Consider the following 12,855-nt stretch of genomic DNA (forward strand, 5'->3'; position numbering starts at 1 on the left):
TTCATCAGGTTTATCTCTATATAAACCACCATTAAGAGGGCTATGAAATAATTAAGAGCTTATACAATAACTCAACCTCATAGAGGGTATGATGACTTTCTTTAAGTTCATTCATTATAAATGAACCATCCAAACTCTGGGATAAGAAGTCATTAAGAATAAATATTCAACCTCTTTAGTCAGTGAATTCAATATGTCCTTCTCACTAGGATAATCCAAACTTTGGGTTTAAATTCATTAAGACTTTTTCATAAAACTCAACCTTTTCTAGCGGCCGTAAGCTCATCTTGTCCTTCTCAATTAGGATTACCCACTCAACTCTGGATTATGAACTTATTAAGAATTAATATTCAACCAAAATCAATAAATTCATCAAATATTTCTCACTAAGACCTCGACCACGAGACGGACGGAGACGGCAATGCCCGATAAGCCCCCTTGTTCTTTATCACTCAACAAGGGAGTGAAGAATGTAAACCTTAAATATTCAATCCCAATGTATTTACTCACTCAATGTGGGATTGAGCATTATTAATAATGTTAAACTTTTTTGATTTTATATTGTATAACTTGATTCTAACCAATATATATATGATTTAGGGTGTAAATAGCGTGTAGAGATTTGTAGATATTGGTATGAAGACGCAGGAATGTTCAGGTTTTACTTATAAAGGGTCCCTTCCTTTACGTGTTGATGATGAATAATTGCTTAGGATGTTTGCGTGATTGACGTTAAAATTATACACACACACACACATATATATATATATATATATATATATATATATATTATTTTCTTCTTGTTTGCCTAAGATATCCCGGAATCTTACTATGACAGAGGGAAAGAGGGAGAGTTTAGTTTTAAATTCTAATCTCATCCTTCCACCTTTTCAAATGAGAATAAATGATAAATACGTCCGTAAAACTCCAAATATGATGACCTACCTTTGTCTCCCCTTTCTCATCTGTGTTTCCATTCAATATTTTTATATATGAACCCTAATATATATATATATCCATTCAAATATATATATATATATATACACACATGTCTATTAACAAGGCTTGACTTCCTTTTTAAGTAAAGCCTAATAGATTCTTTCAAACGACAATTTTCTTGTGGATTCCAATAAGAGGTAAGAGATGATATTAGTAGCCGATATGTGTATAAATACCGTCTTAAAATTTTATTTATATCCACTTCATCCATATAAATTTCTTTTATTATTAATACATATATATTTACCTTCAAAAATTATTTCAGATCGTCACTAAATGGGATTTCTGTGATATCCTTTCATGTGGGACATGTGTCTTATTTTATAGGAAGTCTTAAAGTTATCTGCACATAGATTTAGGTCTTGGATTGGATCTCCATTACTTTCGAAATAAAGAAACAAAAACCTAGCCCTTGTTAAACCCAACCACCTTTCCCCACCTTCTAGCTTTCTTACGTGGATCCAATGATTTAACTTTCCTTTTTTTTCCTCCCGTGGGTCTTTCTTTCTCACTGCCACTGTCACTTGTTTATAGGAACAACCATAAAATTTTATGATAGAAAATTTATAAAATTCTAAGAATTAAAAACATATTATCAATAAAAAATATCTAAATTTTCAAGAACAATTGTCTTCATCAATCTCCCTCTATCCATCCCAAGTCTCGATCATAATAAATGTGAGTGGTCATAGTCATAAAAGTTAGAGTTCACATAGGGTTCTTGGGGAAAAGTGTTGCCCAGTAAAAGTTTTGTTCTGTTTCCTTGGCTTTACTTGGTATTCTTGAAATGTCTTCATTTAATAAGGGTGTTGGGAGAGGGAAGGACCTTGCTAGTTAAATGTTAATGAAATAAGGTTTTTATTTTTCTTAATTTTTAGATTTAAATACGTAATAAATTTGTATCCCTCTCAATGTTTGACCCTAATTCCATCCATAAAAAAAAACTTAATCTCCTTCATGTTATAAGGATAAAATTGAAATTTCAATTCAATGCTTATAAAGACTAATATACATGGAGGGAGGGAAGGTGATGTTAGTCGTTCTTCTTAAAATTTCAACTTCTCGTTTAATTTAAGTATTTCCTTTATATTTTTTTATTAATAATATATTTTTTAGTTCTAAAATTTTATAAATTTATTCTCTAACATAAAATTATATATTCGTATGTGCTTTTATACGTAAAAGGATAGTAGGCGAAAACAAGAGGCAAGGCACAAGGTTTTCTCCACTAATGAAGGGATAACATGTGAGGTTGCAGCCAAATTCAATTGGTGCATGTTGGGGGGACCACATGGCATTGACCCCACATGAGCAATAACACAACCTAGCTCTCTGGCTCTCATCTTGTGATTAAGTAAAAGGGGATGTTGAAACAATTGTCCAATCAAACGTTCACAATCCCCATTGATTAATAAACAACTGTCATCTTAACTAGGGTTTGGTGTCATTGCTGTAATGGTTTCCACCATCTTCATATTAAAAAAAAAGGACAAAACTTGTAAGTAGCCTCAACCATGCTTTATTGTTTTTTTTCTTTGTTGGTGATTGAAAGGATCCCTATATCTAAGATTTGCCCGATCAACAAGTGTGCCCCACCTTGCTATGTGCTAATCAAGGGAAATTAATCCAGATCGAACTGCGTTGTACATTTAATTTTGTTGGATAAATTTTTTGACGAAATTTTTTTACATACAAAATGACTCGATATCAAGACATGCTTAAGTGATATCAAACTGCTTCCACTTAAACCAAACCGTTAGTAATTGAACTAATATAATTCTAGTAGTGATAACAAAAGATTATTTTAGACATGATCCTCTATTATCATATTATATAATTTTTTAACTAATAATCATTAACTTTTAATAAATTATTATAAAAGTATCATTACATTTCATTGAATTAAGTTAAAATGATGATTAAATTTATATTAATATGATAAACGTAATTATCATTTATAATTTTTAGAAAATAAATCATCAAAATAATTATTTAAATATAATTCAAAAAAAATTGATTTATTTTATATAAAAAAAACCCTCCATGGATTCAACTAATATTGTAAATATTCGTTTACATGCATAACTTGAACTCGAAATTTCAAGAATCTCATAATCTTAATTTTACTGACTCTATTAATTATTTTAAGAATTTTGTTAAAAAATTATTCAAATTTTATTGAAATCACACTTTTTATTGATTTAAATTTAAAATTTTAGATTAAATACTTTTTTTAAACAAGCTTCTTTTGTAGTGGAGTAATTATCTATACAGATAGATATTAAAGATGGGAGTTAGAAGTGAAATTGTTTTTTTTTAAATTCTCTTGTATTTTTAATAAAAATCCTCCTCTTTTATCGCATGATAATTATATTTATCGTTATCTTATAATAACTATAATTCTATTAGTTAATCACATTATCATATATTATCTAAATCAATAGAAAAGCAGTCAAATTGGATATTAAACTTAAACAATATATTGTTGTGAGTAATAATGAGACATCACAATTTAATCCGAAATCGATGGATTTCGAGCCGACCCGATTCGATAGAGTCGGATTTTTAAAAGAAAATTGGATTTGGATCGGGTCGGGTCAGGTCAGGTCGTATCAAATTTGTTTAAGGAAGTGAGGTCGGGTTGGGTTGAGTGAAGGGTAAAAAAATTCGACCCAACCCGAATATAATAATGTAATTTCTTTAAAAAAATTATTTTTTTAATTAAGTCCTTTTTTTATATTAGGTTAGGTCGAGTTGGGATTATACTCTAAAAATTCAGGTCGAATGGAGAATATATATTTTCATATCAAAATCGAGTGGATGTCATATAATTTTCGGATCAAATTAAATTCGGATAGAAGATATATACTTTTAGGTCGGATCAAGTTAACCAAAAACCTCACCCAACTCAACCCGACCCGTTTTCCAATCCCTAGAAATAACACAATGGAAGGTTCTCCATGAAAGGAGTATTGGGAGAGATGAGGGAAGTCAACCAATGAGACAAAACAAATGTGCTTGGCTTGCTCATAAAGTCAAGACACTTAAACTACTAATCTAAAACACAAACCCACGTTAAATCTTAACCTGCCGAACACTGAGAGTTGGAGTGGGGACATGTGTGCACATGTTCATGTATGACAAAAACATTTTATGTTCGGAATTTTCAATTGTTTTTTTCCCTCTTTTGGTCAAATGGAATTATTTTCTTAATTCTTTGGATCATAGAATAGCAACTCTTTCATGGCTTTAAATGTATTACAGGGTTATGCCATTGGAAGAATTTGTACCATTAGGCTTCGCTATCGTATGAGCACATCAATGGAGGTTTGGATTGTAGATTTCTAATATATTATTTGATCCGATTGTTAATAAATTCAATAACGATTAATAAATTCGAACCACTGCACCACATGTATGTTAGATTGTGGATATAAGAAGAAGATAAGTGAGATATATTTTATGATGATAATAGACCACTTATCGATAGTCGTCCCATAAGATCGTAGTTGCGTGACAACAAAGAATACAAAAGAGAGTTGAAAGTGGATCTAAACCCTAAATCCAAAAAAAATCTCTTTAAAAGTGTCATTTATCATTATTTTCGATCATTTTCGTTCGTTTATTTGTCTAATAAAAATAACAAATCATTGTATCTAAGCAAACCACAAACAGTATGTATTTCTCCTTTCTTTCTTCAAAACTTCATTATTATTATTTTTTGGTAAAAAAATAATGTATTTATTGACCATGTGACATGCATTAGGGTTTCAGTCTCAATACGTGGCCTGCGAAGTCAAAAAGCTGGTATTAATTCTACACAATGTAGCTCATCACATGGTCTATGAAGAAGGTATCAAGAATTTGATTAATCTAAATTCGATGTGTTTTTATTTTAAAGAGAAAAGGCCTTCACTTATGGAAGAATTTAGCATAGATGCAAGGGATCTTTGTCTTGTTATAAAATACAAGTGGGGTTTCATTCAATCCCAGGTCAAGACAACTGTATTTTGACCTGATTCGAACACAAAATGTTTTTAAAAATCGAACCCTATTGAAACAGATCGAATCAAAACTCACCGATTTCAGATTAAATTATCATAACTACTCCTTATGTTCATCTCATGTTGTTAAAAAAAATCATAAAAGAGCAATTTCAAACCTCACACGTTCAGACATCATAACATAACACATGATTGGATCTGTTAGGATTCTACCAAACCAGAGAAAAACGTAATGTTTTAAAATCCAACGGCCCATCTTGTCGTTTGTCTTTGGACTGAGCCAGTTCAACACGCAAACTTCCTTGCTTGAAATTTCATGGGCTTACACTCTTCATAGGTGAACATTTGATCAAGTCGAATCAAGTTAAAATATTTAAAGTTATTCAAGTTAATGAGTTTTATTTTATAATTTAAATTTTATTTGAAATTTTCTGAGTCGATATGAGTTTATAAAATTAGAGTCGAGTCGAATTATTCGAATTTATGTTTAAATTTATTTATAAATATTTATAATATTATGTTACTATTTAATTCCAATTTAAATAGCTTTCTATATATATTCATTTTTTTATTATGTGATATACATATTTACAGGACAAACTCAAAGAAACATGTTGACGAATGTCAATGAAAGTGGTGGGCCAGTTGGGGATAAGGAAAAACAGAATCTAGAACCACAATTAGCCACCAATCACGACCATCTATCTACCCAGATTTCAGGTGCAATGCATGGAATTATTCTGCCTAATTTATCTTCAATTCATTCTGATCCAGGCGCACATCATGGGGCTAAAGCAATAAGCAATCAACTTAGTCCAACGCCAGATCACTCTATTTCGGGCAAAATTAAAGGGATTTCAAATGATGGAACAAATCAGGATGTTACTATGATGGAGGAAGAAGATTGTCCAATCGCTCAATCTGATGGTCCTAAATGTCCTCGTACTCGAGCCATCTCACCAGGAGTTTCTACACAGGAAGATTCAAATGGTTCCCATAACTATATTTCGGCAGGCCTCGCTCAGCAGGCCAGTCGGTCACAATGAAAATTTTAAGTTGGAACGTCCGGGGATTGGAGATGTCCCGGTCTGTTCGTGGTCTCTGAAATTTATTAAGAGACATTGATCCCTCTGTAATCTTCCTTATTCAAACTAAATTAAATAATATAAAAATGGAGCGTATTCGTAAACTTTGTGGATATACCTATGGTCTTGATGTTAATTCAAACGGTAGAAGTGGTGGCATTTCCCTTGGTTGGAAGTCTAATATTGATATTTCTCTGCGATCTTTTTCAATGAGACATATCAATGTCATGATCAATAAAGACCTAGGTGGGTTCTATGATACTCCTGATGTTACTAATAGATAGGAATCTTGGTAGTTACTCCGTCGACTTGATGATACTCCCCATGTAGCATGGTGTGTTGTGGGAGATTTGAATGAAACCTTATCTTCTACGGAGAAGCATGGGGTTTATTACGTAATGAATGACAGATGGATAACTTCATAAGCGCTCTTTCAGATTTGAAGCAGCTTGGCTCCTAGATAATACTTGCGAAAAGGTGGTTGGGAAAAATTGAACCATGGCTACTGGATCCGTCCCTGATCGTCTTCGATTCGCGTGTAATACTCTTGATAAATGTTCAAAAGCATCAAAAGAGAGAACTTGTCAATTCACGATCTACAAAAGAGAATTGAATCTCTAAATGAACTCCTAATTTCAGATGAAAACCTCGGTGAGATCATCAATGCAAAACTAGCTCTCAATCTGGAACTAGACAAGGAGGAGTTATACTGGGAACAAAGAGCACACACAAATTAGCTTAAAAATGGAGACAGAAACACACGTTTCCCCCCATAAATTTGGTAGTCAACAATGTCGTAATAATAATCGAATTAATGGTTAGTCTACTGAAAATGGTATTTTCTATGATGGGAAAGAATTTATTCGTGCTATTGCTAAGAATTACTTTGCTAACCTCTTCACATACTCCAGTTCGTCAAATGTTAAAGAAGTCCTAGAGGGTATCAATTGTTGTATTAATCCCAAAGGTCAGTAATCCTACAAACATGATTTAGTTCAGTCCAATAAGCCTGCAATGTTTTGTTCAAGATCATATCCAAAATGTTTGACAATAGAATGCAATCCCTCCTCAATAATTGTATCGATGAAGCTCAATCTGCTTTTATTCTGGGAAGATTGATCACCAACAACATCATTGCAGCATACGAGATTTTTCATTCCTTCAAAAATAGGTGGTTGGGAAGAACTCATCTTTTGCTCTCAAATTAGATATGAGCAAAGCTTGTGATCGAGTAGAATGGGGTTTTATTGATTCGATCATGCGAAAAATGGGTTTTTTTCTGATGAATGGGTAAGGCGTATTACTACTTGCATAATCACTGTTTCTTATTCTGTCGTGGTTAATGGCAAATTGAGTGATAAATTTCTGCCCTCGTGTTCTTGAGTAATTTCACAAATTTTAAGTTTTGTTTTAAAGCTCCAAACACTTGTATTTTAGCTAAAATCCCTCCCAGTCTAGATACCAAAAACCCAGAAGTCTTTTTCAATATCGAGATCATGGTTTTAGTATCGAGATCGGTGGTTGAGTATTGATACTCATTCAAACAATATCAATATCAATGGTTCAACGACTATAAATTTGATCGTTATAATGCTCGATCTCGATATCAACATCCCAATATCGATACCAAATGTACATGTGAGCATTAAATGCTCAAAATTAATGATTCAACTGCTTAAATCAATCCCTAGCGGCTAGATTGATGTTAGAAGACATAAAATGGACCAATATTCAAATGGAGAATAATAAGAAAGTCAATTGCAAGATCAAACCAACATTAATAGGGTTTTAGAGCAAAAATTGCCAAATTCTTTATAACACACTTGTGAGCTACATTGTTAAATTTGCTCAAGTGTGATTTTTCGTGAGTGCTTAATTTGTGCAAACATATTTGTCTTTGTGAGATTTTTTCTTTTGTTTCCTAAATTTGTAATTACTCTTTTGAGAAAGTGTATTCAAGGTTTAGGGTATAAACATTGAAGTGTTTGTAAGATTACACTTTGTCCTTAAAGGTTTGCAAATCTAGTGGATTTGATAAATCCTTAGTGTGGATGCTAAGGTAATAGATGTAAACTTTGGTTTAGAAAATCGAACCACTCTAAATTTTGTGCAAAAGTTTAATTTTTTATAGTTTCCACCACAAAGTTTTTTAAAGGCCAATTCACCCCTACTCTTGGCTATTTCGGTTGATTGATAAAGCCACCTCCCGAGGACTTCGCCAAAGTGATCATTTGAGTCCGTACTTATTTCTCATCTACAGTGAAGGTCTCTCATTGCTCTTAAGAATGACCACGAGGAATGGTCTATTCCAAGACATTAAAATTTCTAGAGGCGCTCCACGTATCACTCATTTATTTTTTGCTGACTATAGCCTTATCTTCGGTAATGCCAACAATGACGAAGCCCATAATCTTAAAGCTCTCATGGAGGTCTATTCCAATTGCTCTGGTCAACGCATAAACTTTTATAAATCCAACGTTTTTTCAGTTTGAATACAAGTGAATTGAATAAAACTGGTGTTTGTCAAGCTTTGGGTATTTCAAGAATCAACAATCACGAATCCCATTTGGGGTTCCCCTCCATGGTTGGCCCAAACAAAAGGAAGCCTTCCTAAAGACTAAAGAGAAATTCAAGAACAATGTCCATAACTGGAGCGCTAGACTACTGTCAATGGGGGAAAAAAGAAGTTTTTATAAAAGCAGTGCTCCAATCTATTCCTATTTATATGTGGTCAGCGTTGGGTATTAAATGGGATAATGCAGTGAATAACGCTAGCTTTGGCGAATGGGTTTTCTACTTAATCAAACGCCACGACAAACAGAAGCAAGTGTGGAGATATTGCAAAAGTTTCAACAGCCCTGCATCACTCCCATACGCATTCTGTCGTTCATTGGATACCACCGTCCTAGCCTTACATCAAAGCAAATGTGGATGCAAGTTACAATCTACGAGAGGAAAAATCTTGCTCTGGGGTTGTCATTAGGAATGAAGAAGGCTTGATCCTTGGAGCCTGCCACATCACTAATTATCACATTACCTCTACTTTTTTGGCCGAGACTGTTGCTATTTTGCAGGGATTTCAATTTGTATTGGATATCGGCATTAGAAGTGTTATTCTCGAAAGCGATGCGAAGTCTATCATCGCAAAGCTCACGGCGGAGGCACCGATCTCTCGACAGTAGGTCCCTTCATTCGTGACGCTAAGCACCTGGCATGCCTATTTCAATCTTGGAAATTCAGTTTTATCGGAAGAAATGGGAACAAAGATGCATGTGCAATGGGATACTACAATGAAACAAAAACTAAAGTTTTTAATGGCGTATACTAAAATGAACAAAAACTAAACCTTAAATATGATTTTTTTTAAAAATTTAAAAGTTTATATAATAAAACGGATTAAAACTGATATTTTAGGTACTAAACGCGTAACTTATCCAAAATCAAAACAAGTAATCGAATGCTTCAATTATTTTCAGTTTTAGTACAACAATGATCTAAACATACAATATGTGTATATATAATTATTAGTAAATATACTCATACCAAATTATGAAATGATTAAGAGCATGTTCTAACGCGTGAAAACTGTTTCATTAATTCTATTAATGCATGGTTAAAGACCACCATTTATATTTAATTATAAATGGCAAGTAAATAACTGCCATCTTATAAGTAAATTTATTTCGATAAAGACACCCTAATAATATGATTCACTTACCATATATGCATTAAAAAAAAAAAAAATTTACGTAAAAAAAATAATCAAAGGAAACTTGGACTTAAAATGGCAGCTTCTGGATCAAATAGGGAAATGAGCGTCCTTTAAAATCCAGCAAATTGCCTTTAAACAGCTTCTCATTCAAGCCAACTGAGTCGACTCACTAATTTCTCAACTCATCTCTCTTTTGTATGAGTCCTTTGTCTAAGAAGTACCGAACGTGTTTTGGGTTTTTTTTTTATTATGGTTTTTCGATCAATACAATAGTTTCCCAATGACTTTGTCATGTCTTAATTTTGATTCATCCTATGTGTTTCTTTTTGGCATCTCTTGTCCTCGAACAAAATAACCGAGTTCCATGGTGTAAACAAAGCATGAAGGGTAAACGCAACAACCCATTAGCGTCATGCCCGAAGCTCTTTAACGTACAATTTCACTTCCTCGGTGTTCTCTCATGTGTCGTCCTGTTCATCTGCGGGTTATCTTTCGGAGTCATACTCAGTTTCCATCTCAAGAACTTCTCCTTCGATCTACACATCACGCAATTGCCTCTTGGTCTGCCACCGCCGAAGGTCGATTCGGGTGCTCGTGCCGGTCGTGTCGGACTGACGGAGTTTCTCGAACCGCCGAGCGCGATGCACGACATGGATGACGAAGAGCTTCTATAGAGGGCTTCGATGAGTCCCCGAATCGCCGAGTACCCGTTTGACCGAGTCCCTAAGGTTGCATTCTTGTTCTTGACGAAAGGGCCTGTTCTATTTGGCTCCATTGTGGGAGGTGTTCTTCAAAGGGCACCAAGGGCTGTACTCGATCTATGTGCACTCCGATCCGTCTTTCAACACATCGGAGCCTGATGGCTCGGTGTTCTACGGCAGAAGAATTCCCAGCAAGGTCAGCTTTTAAAACCTGTTCTATTTTGCTTTCACAATTTGTCTATTCGTAACTACATTATCTCACATACAAGATAAAATTAGTGCACTAAAAGATGTTGCAACTATGTTACGATTTGAGTACATGATTAGCATATTTTCATCTAAATTATCTTAGTTCTTTATGTTAATTAATTTTATATGATTAGCATATAGATTAGCTCAGTTGGTCAAGTAGTTATTCTTTATTCATAATATTTTCTTAGGTCATGAGTTCTAAAGCTACTAGGAGCACTCCCCTTTTTTCTCCTAGAGTCTCACCTTAGGAATTAGGATTAGATTTAGAAATTTGTCAAAAAAGTTATTAATTAGGATAAATTATAAATTTTATCATTCAACGTTCTTTTCACTCCTATTTTGATCATTAAAATCTAAAGAATTTCAATTTATTCATTAAACTTTCGATTTTCTCCTATTTTGGTCACTCGTGTGTTGAATTATAAATGGAAGGATGACATGGCAACCATGTCTGCTCATATGGATTGTTTTTTATTGACATGGAATTCATATGTCATATATGTCATTTTCCCTTTCTTTCTTTTTTTATTTTATCTTCTTCCTTCAAAGATAAAAGTTTTATCGTTTCATTTCGTGTCATGTTGGCACTACAATATCATTCTTTGGCTTCTTCTCTGATAACTCAAAATATTGACGAACTCATATCATTATTTCTTGTAACTCTATCAGTTTAGATTTTACCTAAATCATTTTAAAACTCATAAAACATAACCCTAAACCAAAAACTTATAAAACTCCAAACCTCTAATCTATAATATCCAACGTTCAGTCAACGTAGAATCAAAACATACAACTCACTTCCTCCTCCTTCACCTCTCAAGCTTTTGGATTTGGAAGAAGATGCTTCATCGTTGAGAAATCAAATGAAATTCGAAACTATGATTTTTTTAAAAAAAAATTATAAAAAATTTGGGGTAATTTCAGATTTTTTTAAAAGAAAATGTTTGTTCATAATGTCGTTAAGTATTTAACAATAAAGTGAGAAAAATAGGAGTATTTTGAAAATATAACGAATAAATTAAAAAAGAACTTTAGTGATCAAAATATGAGTAATTTGTAAGTATAATGAATTTGTAATTTTCCCTTTAATTAGGTAATGAATATTAGAGTTTATTTGTTGTGTATGAATCTATGATGCTATACATGACATTGTAATTTGGTTATATGCCACATATTGGATTTTCAGGAAGTTGAATGGGGAAAAGTGAACATGATAGAAGCCGAGCGTCGCCTTCTAGCGAACGCACTATTAGACTTGTCGAACCAAAGATTCGTTCTTCTCTCGGAATCATGCGTTCCCGTCTTCAACTTCTCCACCGTCTACTCTTACCTCATCAACTCTTCCCACACTTTCGTCGAGTCCTACGACTTACCCGGCCCCGTCGGCCGCGGCCTCAGATCACAGTCGACCAATGGAGAAAAGGAGCACAATGGTTCGAAATCGACCGAGACCTCGCCATCGAAGTCGTCTCGGACCAAACGTATTTCCCGGTGTTCCAACAGCATTGCATGGACGGTTGCTACGCCGATGAACATTATCTTCCGACACTCGTGGCGATGAAGTTCGGGGAGAAGAACTCGAACCGGAGTTTGACGTGGGTCGATTGGACCAAAGGAGGGCCTCATCCGACGAGGTTCTTGAGGACCGTAGTAACTATTGAATTTTTGGATAAATTGAGGAGCGGAAGCCAATGTGAGTACAACGGGAAAAACACAAGTATTTGTCACTTGTTTGCCAGAAAGTTCATGCCCGATGCCCTGTACAGGTTGCTAAAGTTTGCACCAATTGTCATGCAATTCCATTAAGAAATATATAAATTTGTCACAAGGATGGATTCAACAAACACCGTTTCTTTAAAGGATTTTTTTTACCTACTCAATGTTTAATTAAGGTTACACTCACATTTCTCATTCGATTATCAAAAGTTATAAAATAAACATTCTATTTATCGATTTTATTTTGTGAATTATAAATTTGATATAATTGTGAATTCAGTCTTTAACACTTGTGTATTGTGTCAATTATACCCTCATAGTCATTGTAACTCCCAAGCCTAGTCCAACATTCGATCAAATAAGAAATGCTATCAGAACTCATTTAG

At 33.8% G+C, this 12,855-nt stretch overlaps 1 pseudogene; it reads left to right on the forward strand.

The window, feature by feature from the left end:
* The first annotated feature begins 10,180 nt into the window (after nucleotides 1-10,180).
* LOC120145410 lies at nucleotides 10,181-12,568 on the forward strand (annotated as a pseudogene).
* Nucleotides 12,569-12,855: the final 287 nt, after the last annotated feature.

The sequence above is a fragment of the Hibiscus syriacus genome, unplaced genomic scaffold (genome assembly GCF_006381635.1).
Source record: "Hibiscus syriacus cultivar Baekdansim isolate YM2019G1 unplaced genomic scaffold, ASM638163v2 tig00110893_pilon, whole genome shotgun sequence".
Classification (NCBI taxonomy): Eukaryota; Viridiplantae; Streptophyta; class Magnoliopsida; order Malvales; family Malvaceae; genus Hibiscus; species Hibiscus syriacus.